At 38.8% G+C, this 17079-nt stretch overlaps 1 long non-coding RNA gene across 1 annotated transcript in view; it reads left to right on the forward strand.

Moving 5' to 3' along the window:
• Positions 1-332: 332 nt before the first annotated feature.
• Positions 333-17079, forward strand: part of LOC143269615 (uncharacterized) — a 29948-nt gene continuing 13201 nt past the window's right edge. The window contains exon 1 of the long non-coding RNA XR_013046167.1: positions 333-433. This is a non-coding gene — a long non-coding RNA (uncharacterized LOC143269615). The remainder of the gene's footprint in view (positions 434-17079) is intronic.

Genomic DNA, 17079 nt, shown 5'->3' on the forward strand with positions numbered 1-17079 from the left:
TAGGGAACATGGTTTAAAGGAATAAGATGGTGCTTCTCAAATATTCTGCTTTCATTAAATCAAATTGAGAGAATCAGGAGCATGCAAATGACACAATCTCATATGTATTGCCATGCTTACCCATTAAGCCACTATACACAGTCTTGCAAATCAGCCAAGATGGCAGACACTGTCTGCAGTGTTTCTCTGCTAGCTTATGTGTGAGAAATACTAATTTAAATATAGAATTCATTTTGTAGGTCTTAAAGTATGTTCCACAAAGACCACTCTAACTATGCCTGGACCTAAAACCAGTAAGTAGAAGTTTCATGAATTTATCATTCTCTATCTCAGGTAATCAAGTGTTCTCAAAGCAAGTAGTAGACCATGAATACAAACTTCCTGAATTTCCTAAGGGAAACTAATATTTGAAACTACTAGTGAGGTGAGAATGGTGAGTACAAACTTTGGAGAATAAATCTATAATCAATATTTAGAGAGTACCTGGTGTGGGATGGAAGGCTTTGGGAGACACTGCCAGCCACCACCATGACAAGCAGCATGTGAAGATGCCAGTAAGCAACGAGCCACGTGGCAAGGTATAGAGTTATAGAAATGGATTAATTTAAGATGTAAGAACTAGATAGCTAGAAGCCTGAGCCATTAGGCCAAACAGTTTAAGTAATATAAGTGCCTGTGTGTTTATTTTATAAGTGGGCTATTGGACTGCCAGGGTGTGGTGGGACCTGGAGAGAAAAATCTTCAGCTACAAATGGCGCCCAACATTTTGGCAAGAGTTTCCACCTAAAACCTCAGTAAAAAGATTCTAAAATGGAGCTAAAAACAGTTCCTCTTTCAAGTTAGTGGCAGCCTGCATGTTTGAGCTGCTATGGCGGGTTCCTAGTGTGTGCGCTTGACCTGCAGTATGGCAGGAATGAGGCCTTTGCAAGTGGCACATAAAGCTGCGCAGTGGATTTAGCCTTTGCTAGTACAAAACAAAAAGAGGTTTCTGGGCTACATGCTGCTTTGATATAAGCATAGACACACTATTTCTGAGAGTAGATGGCTCCCAGAGCTGGCAGAAAATGTACCACCGCCATGTTGGGAAGCTGAGGTGGGCAGAGCCAGCAAACACAGTGCCGTTTCAGTCTTAGAATGCTACAGTTTAAAACAATAACTTCACAATAACACTGATTCAGATGGAATAGTTTACAATATATGTAAAAATGTGCATAGGCTTAAAAGAGAGAAAAAATAAATATATACAGTTATATAAACAAATAGACACTTTTTAAAAATAAAGTCTTTAAAAAAAGTAAGGGTAATAAGCCACATAAAGATGGCTATCACACAGAGAATCTGGATTATGTTGTCTTTGATATTAGTAACTGAAGAAAAACAGTTGATTGTAAAAGCTGTTGAGTTATGCCAAAACGTATACTTTAAAGGTACCTTGACTTCAAAATTTGGATGTAAGGATATGTTGCTTTGGAAAGGAGGCTCTGCTTTTGTTTCCACAGAAAGCCAGAGGCTATGGATTTGTTCCAGATTAAGATACATCAGGTTTGACCAGCCAAGACCACCTAAAAGGTCTCCAATGACACCATGGCCCAGATGATCCAACATCCAAAACCATTTCAAGGCAACTGGCTCAGACGATACACCCTCATGGACTACTCCATAATCCTAAAATTTTCTTTGTGTCCCCATAAGATACAGTGCCCCCCTCCAGCAGGAAGTAGCAAAAGAAGCTATGCCCAAATTCCCAAATATACCAAGCTGGCTTTGGAGATGTGTAACAGTTAAAACCTTCCTTTAAAAAAAAAAAAAAAAAAGAAAGAAAAGGGGAAGTGCTGTGGGATGGTCTGTATGTCAAATGTGTTGCTCTGATTGTTCAATAAATAAAGCACTGATTGGCCAGTGGCCAGGCAGGAAGTATGGGCGGGACTAACAGAGAGGAGAACTGAGAGAACAGGAAGGCAGAGGGAGACACTGCCAGCCACCACCATGACAAACAGCATGTGAAGATGCCGGTAAGCCATGAGCCACATGGCAAGGTATATATTTATAGAAATGGATTAATTTAAGATGTAAGAACTAGAGAGCTAGAAGCCTGAGTCATTAGGCCAAACAGTTTAAGTAATATAAGTGTCTGTGTGTTTATTTTATAAGTGGGCTATCGGACTGCGGGGGCGTGGTGGGACCTGGAGAGAAAATTCTTCAGCTACAAGTACCAATACCAAATATTTCCTGGCTTTGAATATTAAAATTTGGAAGAATCCATGTACAGGGGAGCGACAATCCATCTTTGTGTTTTTCATGACAGAGTAGGGCACTTCTGAGTAGGATTTTGAAAGTTTTCAATATCCAAAGTATATCAGTTTTCTGTTATTTTATCAACATACTCAGAGCAGTTAACTAAAAAAAAAAAATTAAAGGATTACTGGGCTCATGTTTCTGTAGGTTACAGTTTAAGGCCAGATAGCTCTGTTATGTTAGGCTTTGGAAAAGGGTAGTCCAACATTAAAGGAGCAATTCAATTGTGGTGTCCAAACTTATTACTGTTCAGAAACAGGAAAACATCCCCAAAAGTTTCATTAAAGACACACCTCTAATGGCCTATGGACTTCTCAATTGAATCCCTTTCTCGGGTGTTCTATGTCCTCCCAACACTACCATTAAAAGCTATAAAATTTGGGAACAACAATTTCAGCACATAGACTTTTGGAGAATATTTAACTAAAGCATTGTACTAGACATTGGCAAAGCTTAAAACAGGGTAAAGAAAACAAATGGACACATTAGCCTAGGTACTTTAGACTTCTAAATAATCCAGAGAATGAAAGAAAAAGTCTAATTAAGGCATTTCTCATGGAAGTTTTACATTATGTGTTTGGTTTCATACTCTCCCATGTACTTAAATATTTTTGCCACTTATTAAAATAATTTATTTTGTATTTTATAATACAAATTAGACTTTGGACTGATGTTGACAATTATAGCTATTTTCTACTACTAAACAATTATTAGAAAGAAAAGGTTATAAGGCAAATTAATATGTAGTCATTTTAGGTACATTTTCAAGGTCAAGCAGAGATATATTTTAGATAGACAGGTTATCTTCAAACCCTTCATAGATCTACAGAATATGGCATTTAAAATGTTTTAGTAACATAGATTTTTTTTTTTACTTTTTTTTTTTTATGGCTATGAGACATGTCGGCTCCTGGCAGCACCAATCTACTTCAAAGGGGATATGGGCATTGAAGAAACTACATATGGAGTTAACCTCCATTGTGGCAAATGTTAATCACTGGGCAACAAAGTGCCCTCGCATAGACTGCTGTCAGTATGCTATCTAAAATAGACAAACAAGACAGAAAACAAAGGACTACTGATTCTTGCCAGGGCAAATGGGGTTGCAGCTTTGGCAACAGGTGTCCTCTGAGGCCAGAACAATATGGCACCATCACTGAAGTGGCTTTGCAATCCAGAAAAGGTATAGTGCCCCTTTCTTCAAAGGCAGCTGAACAGGCAGTGGGCCTATGGCTTCTGGTGTGCAGTGGAACAGTAGCTCAAACAGTTATTCTTGAAAGAGAAACTAGGCTGATAGAGTCTAACCTTTCAGTGGTAGACTGGAATTTAATAAAAGAGATGAAGCCACCCACAAGCCAAGAAGAATGGGATGTGGAGAAGAATAGGATGCTGAGATAAAGCCACCCACAAGCCGAGAAGAATGGGAAGCTGAATTCCAAAAACACCAGCAATTTCCAGAATTTAAAATTCTGAATCATGATAAGACACTGGCAGAATTCAAGTTTATCTGGTTCATGGAATACTTGCACTGAATGTAAGGTCAAGCTGTGGGCCTTGCATACATCCTACTTCACAAATGAGTCTGTCAGATACACTAAGCCTGTAGGCTGAAGATGATGCCCCAATGTGCAGAGAAAACGTAGGTGACTGTCCAGGCTGCTGGCTGTTTCTGTCAACTCACATTTTTTTAGAAGTCACTTTTTTGCACTTCCTATTTTACTAGGGAATATTATTTCCTTCTTGGGTCTCTGAGGGAGTTGAAGATTAGATAGTTGTAGTAACAATTTTCCTTGTTGAGAAATTCAGAAAAGAACCTCACCAAGAGGTGTTAAATGTAAAAGTTTAAAAGACATGGTAAGATAGTTTTCTGTTGGTCATACAAGATAGGATAGAAAGTGAATTAGGTACATTTTGGACTCACCAAAATAGGATAGATAATTGAATATTTTCTCTGAATTGTCAATGCAAATGGACTAGACATTGTTGATGTATTTATTGCTTGTATATATTGTATATAGTTATTGTACTTATTGTATATAGTTTTCCTTATATTTGTTATAACCTTTTTAATTTTTATTGGACAAAAAAGGGGAAATGTGGTGATATTTTATTTGTATGTTAATAAATAAAGTTTGCCTGGAGATTAGAGGAAATAGCAAGCCATTTTAAGTAAACACAAAAGTCAGGCAGTGGTAGCACATGCCCTTAATTCTATCACTTAGCAGGTAGGGGCTCTGTGTGTTCAAGGCCACACTAGGGAACAAAGCCAAGTGTGGTGACACATGCCTTCAATTCCAGTACCAACCATAGAGACCTGGAGGTCTGTACAGACAGGCAGTGACAAGGAAGTGAGGTAGCTGGGCTAAGAGCCAATGAGAGGGCAGAAAAGCAAGGCATATAAAGGCATGGGTAGACAGGAAATAGCTTGCATTTGGAAGCTGCAGAGCTGGTGAGGTAAGGTTGCCTAGTGGCTATTCCTGTTACCCTGATCTCTAAGGCTTTCACCCCTATATTTGGCTCCATGTTTTTTAAATAGATAATTTAGAAATTCATCTACAATCATATTACCTCCCTTCATGCTCCTCTTTCCTCCTCACTCCCTAACCTGTACCCAAACCTACTCCAACTCTCTTGTTCTGGTTGTAGCTTCAAGTACAACATTTCTTCCCTCCACACTGTGTGATGACTGCCTTAGTCAGGGCCAAGTATTCCTCTAAGCATCTGGTCCCAGTTTGTGGTCTAAATAATGACAGCTGATTCCCAGGACACATGCTGAATCTAGTAGCTACCCAGTGTTCCTCACTCCCCAATCTCTTTGTGTTAGCCATAGATATCTAGCAACACTCTCTGCCTGGAAACCCAGTGGCCACATCAGGTGGGAATTGGGTATGCGATTTTTACTCTCCCTTCAGTTCACTATTAGATTCCTCTTGGTTCATCCCCAGCATTGTAGTAGACTGCTTGCAAGAGCGTACTCTCCCATCTTACCTCCATTTCCTGGAGAGCACCACTCAACCTTATGGCAGACCCAAATTTCCTGCTTCCTGTGTACCCTCCCAGCCCTGTTCTAGCTCATCCCATTACTTTGTGTCAGCTCTCATAACTAGAAACAATTTCAACCCAGGACCCCTAATGTCACATCTGGCAGGGACTCAGGTAGGTGACTCATATTATGCTTCCTGTCTTTCATTACAATCTCAGCATTCTCAACCCCAGCCAGGTAAGAACCTGCTTACAGGTGTCCCTACTTCCACCTCAAATTCATTCACTGGCAATCCAATTCTTGATTCAGAACTAGCTGTTTTATCCTTGTCTCTCCATATAATTATTTTTTACTTTGCTGCCATCTACATACAGAATCCCTTCTTCCCACCAAAATTCCAATACCCCATGTATCCCACCTCTATTTGTGAACGGGATACCCTTAGCTCTTTTTTAATGTCCCTCTTTGCCTTTTCTCCTACCCTACCTCCACTCTTCTCTGCTACTCATTGAACTGCACAAACGCATTTTTCTACCAGGCCATTATCAACTTCTGCATGTCTCTAAGATCCAGAGATGGCAACAGAAACCAACAAATGGAATATATCTACCCAACAAAGACAAGAGCAGATATTAACACCTAGAATCACAACTATCCCAACACCAGATGCCTAGATGTTAACACACAAACACAATAATTAATAAACAAGATGATATGTCTCTACCGGAACCTGGTACTGATAAAAGCAATATATCTGAAGCACAAGACAAGAACTTGAAAATAGCTATTATGAATATGTTCAAGGACCTAAAAGAGGATATAAATAAACCTCTTAATGAAGTCTGTGAATACACAGACACTGGAAGGAAATAGAGAAACACTTCATGATTTTCCCCAGTCTCATCCCCTGCTATAGGAGGTTGATTGCAGGATCCAGCCCTTTCTGGATATCAATACAACAGAAACAAGAGAAAGTTTACTAAATCTTGGAACTGACAAATGCACTACTATGTGAAAGCTGGGTCAAGACAGAAATGAAATACTTTTACAATTAGGAGTAAATTAATACAAAAACATAGCCAAATATATGAGAAATAATAAAGGTAGTTCTAAGAGACAAGTTCATGGCTCTAAGTGCCCATATTAAGAAAGAAAAAAAGGAAGAAGAAAGAAGGAAAAAAGGAGGAGGAGGAGGAGAAGAAGAAGATCTCATAGGGATCACATATTAGTAACACAGCATACCTGAAAGCTCTAGAAGAAAAAGAAGAAAAACACTTATAAGGAGTAGATGTAGATGAATTTCTAAACAGTCTTAATAAATAAGAAATACAGAGCCAAATACAGAGTTAATAGCTAAAGAGATCAGAGCAAGAGCCACAACTAACTTTATCTTACCACCAGAAGTAGCTTCCCCAGAGAGAGAGTTTCTTCCTGTCTGACTTGTCTTTTTATTGCTTTTCTGTTCTGTCTTCTCATTGGCTCTAAAACCAACCATATGACTTCCTTGTCACTGCCTGTCTATACAGACCTCCAGGTCTCTATGGTTGGTACTGGGGTTAAAGGTTCATGTCACCATCCTTGGCTGTGTCCTTGACCACACAGAGACTCTGTCTGCCATGTGATCGGATGAAGAGCATGTGCTACCACCCCCGGACTTCTGCTTAATGGCTCGCTTTTACCTCTGATCTCCAGGCAACTTTATTTATTAACATATAAATCAAATCACATTTCAGCACAAGTAAAATATCACCATAAGTAGATGTCAAGAAATAACTAACTTCAGCACTGGAATCAGAAACAAAGAAATAAGTAAACAAAATTTAAAAAAAAACAATAAAACGAAGAGCTGGTTCTTTGAGAAAATCAATAGGATTGATTGAACTCTTAGCCAAATTAACTAAAAGATGGAGAGAAAAGATATAAATTAATAAAATCTGAGATGAAAGGAGGGACATGACAACAGACATCAAGGAAATCTGAGAATCATAAGCACATACTCCAAAAATCTGCATTCCACAAAAAGAAGAAAATTTCAAAGAACTGGATAAATGTATGGCTTACTAATTTAAGGATCATTAAGCAATTTAAACAGACCTATAACCTCTAGTGAAACAGACTAGTAATTTAGTCTCCTTATCAAAGAAAGGCTAGGACCAGATAGATTCAGATCAGAATTCTACCAGGTTTTTGAAAAAGAATTAATGCTAATCCTCCTCAAATTATCCCACCAAATAGAAACAAAAGTAGCATTGTCTAATTCATTTTAGGAGTCACAATTACCATGATACCTAAACCACATAAAGACCCAATAAAGACAGAAAATTAAGAGATCAATTTCCCTTATGAACATAGATGCAAAAATTCTCAATAAAATGCATTCAAACTGAATCCAAGAACACTTAAAAAATATCATCCACCATGATCAAGTAGGCTTCATCTGAAAGGTGCAGAGATGGTTTAACATACATAAACTGAAAACTGTAACCCACCATATAAACAGGCTGAAATAAAACACACACGCAAAATGACTTTCAGCATCCGTTCATGTGTAGAGATATAAGTGATATAAGTGAATAACTCAACACAATGAAAGTGATTTACAGCAAGCCTACAGTCAACATTAGCCTAAACAGAGGTAACCTCAACACATCTCCACTAAAGTCAGGAACAAGGCAAAGTTGTCCACACTTTCCATACCTATTCAACATAACACTTGAAGTCCAAGCTAGAGCAATAAGACAATTGATGGAGATCAAGAGGATACAAATAGGAAAGGATTAAGTCAAAATATCTTTATTTACAGATGATCTAATTTATACATAAATGACCCTAAAAATTCCACTGGGAAACTTCCTCAGCTGATAAACACCTTCAGAAAAGTAGCAGGATACAAAGTTAACACTCAAAATCAGTAACCTTCCTATACTTAAATGACAAATGGCCTGAGAAAGAAGTCGGGAAATGACAACTTTTATAATAGCCTCAGTGTGTGCATACACACACACACACACACACACACACACACACACACACACACACAGTGTCTAACCAAGTAAGTGAAAGACATGTATTAAAAAAATTAAAGATATTGAAGAAAGAAATAGAAGAACATATGAGATGATAGAAATGTCTCCCATGTTCATGGATCAGTAAGATTAATATAGTAAAAATGGCCATCCTACCAAAAGCAATCTACAGATTCAACACCCTCCCCTCTGAAATTCTAACACAATTATTTACAGAAATTGGAAAAACAATTTTCAGCTTCATATAGAAACCCACAAAAAACAACACCTAAAACAATCCTGACTAATAAAAGGGCTCCTGGTGGTATCGTCATCCCTGATATTAAGTTGCACTACAGAACCATAGTAATAAAAACAGCATGATATTGGCATAAAAACAGACATATTGACCCAAAGAATTGAATTGAAGACCTAGACATAAATTCACACTCCTAAGGGCACTGCATTTTTGACAAATAAGCCAGAAATGCACAGTGAATAAAATAAAGTATCTTCAACAGGATTGTTTTAGGTGTCTTGGGTTTTTTGTACGTTTAGGGATAGTAACATGCCTATCAAGGGCTTAAAAGTTAACATCTACATAGTAAGAGCATGCATGCCGTACTTGTCATTTCGGGTTTGGATTACCTCATTCAGGATTATTTTTTCTAGCTCCATCCATTTACCTTAGAATTTCATGTTTTATTTTGTTTTTTTTTAACAGCCGGGTAATAGTCCATTGTGTAAATGTACTGTATTTTCCTGATCCTTTGATCTATTGTTCCTTTGATCTATTTCATTGTGTGTGTGTTTGTGTGTGTGTTTGTGTGTGTGTGTTTGTGTGTGTGTGTGTGTGAACACATATATGAAAGAAATCTAAATAGAAACATGAATTACAGAGGAGACAAAGCCCCAAACTAGATCTTTCTCACCTCTAGTGCCAGGATTGGGTTAGATCTAATTTAGTTGTTAGCAAAGGTGTTCCCACAGAAATGCTTAAACAACTTGTGTTATTGCTATGACAATGGTAGCTCACCACAAACTGATGGTGAGGTCGAGCTCTGAAGACAATGCCTATATATCTCATTGAACATGGAGAAGTTGAGCCTACCTATGGACCTCACCCCCACTGGATAGTGTTCTTGGTGCTGAAAGACACTCTGCCTTCTACTAGAAGAGAAAGCTAAACATTAACCCCGCTACAAACCCCTTCATACCCAATGGTTACCTGGCCTCGTGCTACACCAGTAATAGTAACAAATGACTGCATGTATGGCCCACTCCATGAGATGGAACCTATGCCTTAGATGGCTCAGGTGACTGAGACTAGCTAGGTCAGGGACCTTTGGGAAAACCATACTACTGTTATACTAAAGGAACATAGCAATAAAATGACTCCTAAGGACATTCTTCTACACTCATAGATCAGTGTCTTGCTCAGCCATCATCATAGAAGCTTCTTCTTGCAGTAGATATGAACTAATATAGAGACCCATAACTGGACAATGTGAAAAGAGCGGAAGACCTTAGGAAATTTAATCCTAAATGGGATATCTCCACCAGCCATCCCCAATGACCCCCAAGGCCCAGTGAGCTATGTGGAAGAGGAAACAGAAAGATTGAAGAGCCAGTGGGGATGGATGACACAAAAGAAATATATCCACATAGGAAATCACTAATCCACATATGAAATCCCAAGAGTCTGTAGCAGCATGCATAGGGCCTGCATGGCTACAAACAGATGGGGTCCCAACACTGAGAGAGGAAATGGACAAGAGCTCCCATCCTTGGCCCAGAGGTATCTCCAGTTAACAACAGGTTGCCATGGGAAAATTAGTTTTCTCCAAGGGTGCCTTTCTAGGCATACAAACCCCACTTAGGAGAGCCTACAAGTCCAGCAGGTGATTGCCAACACAAAACCAGCTCAATGGTATTTTTGGAGATGCTTTTTCTCACTTTTTCATCAGGACTACCAGCCCACAAATAATGACAGAGACTTATTATTATTATAAAAGCTTGACCTTAACTTCAGCTTTTTCCTAACTAGTTCTGATAACTTAAATTAACCCATATGTACATGTATATATATATTAGTTTTTCAAGACAGGGTTTCTCTGTGTAGCTTTGCACCTTTCCTGGAACTCGCTTTGGAGACCAGGCTGGCCTCAAACTTACAGAGATCAGCATGCCTCTGCCTCCCGAGTGCTGGGATTAAAGGTATGTGCCACCACCACCCCGGCTTAACCCATATATTTTAATCTACATTCTTTCAGGAGACTCATTTCTCTACTGCCCATTCTGTTCCTTCTGTATCTGGCTGGTGACTCCACCTCTCTTCCTCCCAGAGTCCTCTTTTTCTCCGGAAGTCTCACCTAACCTCTTCCTGCCTTGCTATTGGCTGTTCAGCTTTTTATTACACCAGTCACAGTGACACATCTTCACACAGCGTACAAATAATCCCACAACAGTCTCATAAACTTTGACACTTAAAAAGAAATGTTACTCCTCTTATAGTTATCTATAATGGTTTCTGAATAGTCTTTCACTTTTTTGGGGGAGGGGGTGTTTGGGTGTCTCTGCATGTGTGTTTTTCCTGTGCTTCTTTTTTTCTCTTATTCTCTGTGTGTTTGCTTTGCTTTTTTCTGGTTTGTTTGTTTTTTTTAGTGAGAGAGAGAAAAAAGGCATGGGGTTGGATGATAAGGAGGTGGGGAGAATCTGGAAGGAGATGAGGAAGGAGGACCTGTGATCAGCTGTATGTATGAAGAAAATAATTTTCAATAAAATAATGAACAAATAAACAAACAAACAAATTTGGCCTTACAGGTGAATACTTTCCAGGATCTGGCTCAAGCAGATGTAGTGCATGGTGAGAAGAGTTTGATACCATTGTGGCAGGAGGAATATTCTGACCTTGTCAGAAGAGTCAGAATAAGATGTATATTTCACAAGCCTGCCTGGTTTAAATACAGACTTTTTAACATTACTAAAATGTAATTATGTGAACTACCGTATTTACTATTTTTCTTCAGTCTCTGTTTTGAGTCCTTGGAGTTGAATGAGACCTCATTAACTCATTAGACTTCCACATATCTGCTGTGGGATTAGTCTGTATATCAAATTGCTCTCATTGGTCAATAAATAAAACACTGATTGGCCAGTGGCCAGGCAGGAAATATAGGCGGGACTAACAGAGAGGAGAATTGAGAGAATTCTGGGAAGTGGAAGGCTGAGGAAGGAGACACTGCCAGCTGCCTCCATGACAAGCAGCATGTGAGGATGCCGGTAAGTCACGAGCCACAGGGCAAGGTATAGATTTATGGAAATGGATTAATTTAAGCTATAAGAACAGTTAGCAAGAAGCCTGCCACAGCCATACAGTTTGTGAGCAATATAAGTCTCTGTGTTTACTTGGTTGGGTCTGAGCAGCTGTGGGACTGGTGGGTGACAGAGATTTGTACTGTCTGTGGGCAAGGCAGGAAAACTCTAGCTACACATATCTATTAACCTCTCAGAAATCACATCTCTGTGGTCACTAGAGGAAACTTGTTCTAAATGAACTGAAGGATATTCTCATTTTATTCCATCCTATTCTTTGAATCTCATATCTGAGGATCAGAGAATATTTTACATTTTCTTACCTTTATATTTTGGATGGAGTTTTATTTTGCATAATTCTGCACTAAGGTACAAAATTTGTCAATCGCAGTAGAAGAAATTCTGAAAGATGATTAAAAAAGAATGAGCATTCTGTGCCATGAATGCATTCATGGATTCAAAACACCAAAAGTAGATTGCAAATAGGTTTCATTTTCAGTTTTTCACATAAAGAATGTTTTGTTCATGTGCTCTAATTTTAGCAATTTAAAACTCCAATGTTCACCTGTTTTCTACATTATTACGTGGAATAGTTTCACTGATTAATTCACTCTACCTGCTACCATCATTGAATAACCTTAAAAGCTATAAAAGGAGGAAAATTATGTAATTGGTGCACTGTCCTGGTTGATGGATACATATATTCATCTGTTATGCCTGAATTAGCTACTGTTTTTAAAAATAACATCTATTTATATTTAGTTAAGTGTTTATATACAAAAACGATTGGTATCAGGCATTCCAGATGTTTTATCATTTTCTTTTCTTTTCTTTTTTTTCAAGACAGGGTTTCTCCATGTAGTTTTGGTACCTGTCCTGGATCTCACTCTGTAGACCAGACTGGCCTCGAACTCACAGAGATCTCACTGGCTCTGCCTCCCAAGTGCTGGGATTAAAGGTGTGTGCCACCACCAACCAGCCAGATGACCTATCTTGACATGAGTCTGAGAACACTTTCTTTTTTATTTTGTATCTGATTTTAGTTAAAAACTGAAAGAAAATAATTGATGTGCTTCCCTCAAAAGTGAAAATTAATATTACCTCTGGTTCTCCTAGATGCTGAAGAACAAATATCAGAGTGAAGGATTAGTTATTTGTATAGGAAGTGTAGAACAACAATAAAGAATAGTAATATATGATGTTATTTGCATAGTAGTAATAAGGAAGGATTACAAACTTCTGAGAAAAATAAAATGATAGGCTTAACATTTGAAATGCAATTATAGGCAAAAAAAAAAAAAAAGCCGCAGAAATCAAATTGGCTTTTTTGGGGGTTGTTATCTAAACACATAATTTGGGAGTCTGATACATTCTTTGAGTTTGAAAGAGTCATTAAGGAATCATTCATCTACAAGAAATAGCAAGAAAGCAATGAATCCACATGCTTATAAAAGTTTTATTTTAGGAAATATTCAGAGATACAATATATCCAATTTAAAATGAGGGATGCAAAGAGGCAGGAAAGCTATTTCATCTTAATTTAGTAAACATTTCCTTTTTGAAATAGAAACAAAACTCCAAGATAGGAAATTTCAAAGAACTTTACTTTCAAATACATAAATCTGTTAAACTTCACAAGAACTACAGGGCTGTTGAAAAGAATATTGTATACGAGAAAACTCTGGTTTTCTTTTCTCTGCATTGGGTAAGAGTATGTGTCCACTGCACAAGAATATGTGTTCAAGAAAATAAGAAGACAGATTTACTCAAAACTTAAATACAATATGAAATAATATAACTTGTGTGCAGGTTCAAAGGCAGTGCTTTGTCATTCAAATACCTTTGTTCTGATGAGAATAATTTTTCAGCTATCTGACTTTGGACATTTTATAATATAAGAAACATAATTTGTTCTTTTGATTTTTTAAGATTTATTTATTTTTGCTTGATGTGTGTAATTTGTTCTGCATTTATGTTTTTCCCTTGGAGGCCAGAAGAGGGTTCTGGGAATCAGGCCCAGGTCCTCTGTAAGAACAACAATTTCTTCTGAACAACTGAGGAATCTCTCCAGGCCCTCTTCAGAATTGTAAATCAGATTCTAGAGAAATCTTATGGACTTCTACTATTTTTACCACTGAAGACATATTGATCCATTCTGATAATGACTCATAGATTGACCCCTTCTCTATCCCAACCTGCCAGGATTCCAAGCAGTTGTCTGGCACTCTCTGCTTCAGAGAAAGAATAAATAAACCATACAGGGAGAGAATAAGTTCCTACTGCTTTTTGACAATGGCTGGATCAGGGCTGGATTGATAGCTCACCAAGCATGTCATTTGACCTGGTCCAGCCATATCAGGGTTCATGCAGGCAATGTGGAGAACCAGGCATGAAAAAGAAATAAGAGATAACAAAAGAGAAGAGTCAAAAGCTGGGGTCTGGAGGGCTAGGGATGACTGATGACCCAGGCCAGTAAGTGTATTAACAGTGAAGCTCTTTATACCCGTCAAGTGGGAAAGAAGAAACCAAGTCAGTATAATGAATCCCATGGCTGAATCATAGGGAACTCAGACTATCTCAAGATCCTCTTTAGCAAGGTACATTCTGGGTAGCAGGGGACAAAACATTTACATCTCAGTGTCTGGAACGTTTGGGTACAGAGATAGTGGGGAATTTCAAGTATCAATTCCTGTACTACAGTCCTCTGCCAAGGTCCAGAAGCCAGTCCATAGCTGGCCTTTCCTGGCATGACCCTGGGTAGATAAGGTGAGCCCATATCCTGTCTACAGGGCTTCTGGGGAGTCTCCAACCAGTCTAGCATCAAACAGCTATCTTTGGAACAAACTGTACTCAGATAGAAAAAAAAAAATTATTTTCATTCATTTGGTTTTAATGAAGCCAGTTGGTGGTGGCATGTGCCTTTAATCCCAGCACTCAGGAGGCAGAGGCAGGCGGATCTTTGTGAGTTTGAGGCCAGCCTGGTTTCCAAAGTGAGTTCCTGGAAAGGCGCAAAGCTACACAGAGAAACTCTGTCTCAAAAAAAATAAAAATAAAAAATAAAAAAGAGAAATGACTGAATTTGTGACATTTGATAAAAGCTGGAAGCCCTGTAAAAATGACTCTGAGTTTAAATTTTGAGACACAGATTGGAGATCATAGGGATGGCCTGGAAGGCTCATCAGGTATGTGTGGTGATATATTATTTGTCATATAGGAAATAAAGCTTGCCTGAAGAGCAGAGGATGGAGCCAGTCACTAGATTAAACATAGAGGCCAGGCTTTGGTCGCACATACCTTTAATCCTAGCACTTGGGAGTTAGAGGCAGAGATTCGTCTGGATCTCTGTGAGTTCAAGGCCAACATAGACCATATGAGATTAATACAGTCTAAAAGAGAAACAGCCAGGCAGTGGTGGCACACATCATTAATCCCAGCACTAGGAAGGTTGAGATAGGAAGTGAAGTGGCTGGGCAGAGAAAGGCATATAAGACGTGAGGAGACAGGAACTAGAGCCCTTTTGACTGATGACTCAGAGGCATTCAGCCTGAGGATTTGTGGAGATAGGATCTTTTTTTTTTTTTTTTTTTTTTTTTTTTTTTTTTTTTTTTCTGAGGAATTGGTGAGGTGAGAAGTGGCTGTGGCTTGTTTCCTCTGACCTTTTAGCTTTCACCCTAATATCGGGCTCTGAGTTTTTATTATAAGACCATTTAAGATTCATGCAACAGGTATGCAATACACAGCAGAATCCTTCCTACTACTTATTTTTGCGAGTACTAAATGATGAACATGTCATCATTCGGTTGGTGCACGTATTGAAAAAAATCATTATTCCTTCATAAGCAGAACCTTTTATTTTATTAGAGCTATTGTATGTGAAATCTGATTCTGGGAACAGAATCTGTAAGGAAGGCAATCTAAATGCTATCATCCTTGTATTACAAAGAAACAAACAAACAAAAAAAAAACCTAACAAAACTGGGTAGACGGTATAAGTTGCTTAGTCCATCCAGCGACTCCAAGGCGCTAAGATTCACCCTTCTCACTGGGATCCCTATTATCTCCTCCAGGCCTATCTCAGGGTGAATCCTGGGAGGTCCATGATGTTCGTTCTCAATTGTGAGCTGTCAGGACTCAGTGTAAAGAGCTGGAACTCATGTCTTCAACTCCTGTCTCCTGTGATACCTGCTCTTAGCCTCCTTGCATTTGCTCTTGACTTTGCTTTCATGACATCTTAGGCTTCATGATCCTGTACCTAGTAGGAACATTTGTGTCTTATGTCTTTATGTCCTTCGACTGCCATCATACATGTGTATTTTCTTAAGATCAATTTTAGTGTCTTAAGCACCACGTGAATTTGGGGTGATGGAGGACTGAGGAGATGGTTCAGGTGGTACAGTGCTTACAGAGAAATGTGAAGGCCTGAGTTCGGTCTCTGTCTTAGTGTTCTATTGCTGTGAAGAGACACCATGACCATGACAAGTGTTATAAGAGAAAGCATCTAATTGGGACTAGCTAGCAGTTTCAGAGGTTTAGTCCATTATCTTCATTGTGGGACACATGGTGGCATGCAGGCAGACACAGTGTAGAGAAGTAGTTGGGAGTTCTACATCTCAATCCATAAGAAGCAGGAAGAGAGAGAGAGACACTGGGCCTGGCTTGAGCTTGGGAAACCCGAAGTCCATCCCGATCGATGTACTTCTTCCAACAAGACCACACCTCCTAATTCCTCTCAAGTAGTACCACTCTCTGATGACCAAGCATGCATATACATGATGCTATCCAGGCTGTTCTTATTCAAATCACATACTCCCCATCACACAGAAAAAAGGAAGACCCTTGGATTTCAGTGGGCAACAAACCCGGTGAGTACTTATACTTGGTAAGTTCCAGATAAGTGAGATACCTTGTCTCTGAAAGCCAAACAAAAAGCAAACAAACAAAACTCTAGAAAGATGGATGGTGCTTGGGGAACATTACCTGAAATTTGTCTTTTGTTATCTGCATATATGTGCATACATGTCTGCCCATACACATGAACAACACAACGCCCCTCCTCGCTAAAAATAATCAAAACCCAGAAATTCAGTGTGGGAAGTAGACCTTTCTATCTGGACTGATATCACAGCAGCCAGACAATGTGCTCGGTGGGGATTCTAGGGAGAACACTTTATCTTTCTCATCTCCTGCTCATGCATCTTATGTAGCCATATTTCACCCATTCCTGCTACAATGGCTACTCTGTTACCTTCTCTTCTACAACTGTCAGATTTTCTGCCTCTCTCATAAAACTCTTGGATCATATTTCAAACTCAAAGGAGTATCTCCAGTTCAAAATCCTTAGCTTTATCATATTGCTGGGATTGCGATCTATCTTCATTTGGTTCCATTATTTATCTTGTAGTTCCTGCTTCAGCTTCCCTGTCCTCTTGAATGACCGTGGGGGAGTATTCCTTCTGCTATCACCCTTAGAGGGTGCCTGTT

This window comes from Peromyscus maniculatus, chromosome 19 (assembly GCF_049852395.1).
Source record: "Peromyscus maniculatus bairdii isolate BWxNUB_F1_BW_parent chromosome 19, HU_Pman_BW_mat_3.1, whole genome shotgun sequence".
NCBI lineage: Eukaryota > Metazoa > Chordata > Mammalia > Rodentia > Cricetidae > Peromyscus > Peromyscus maniculatus.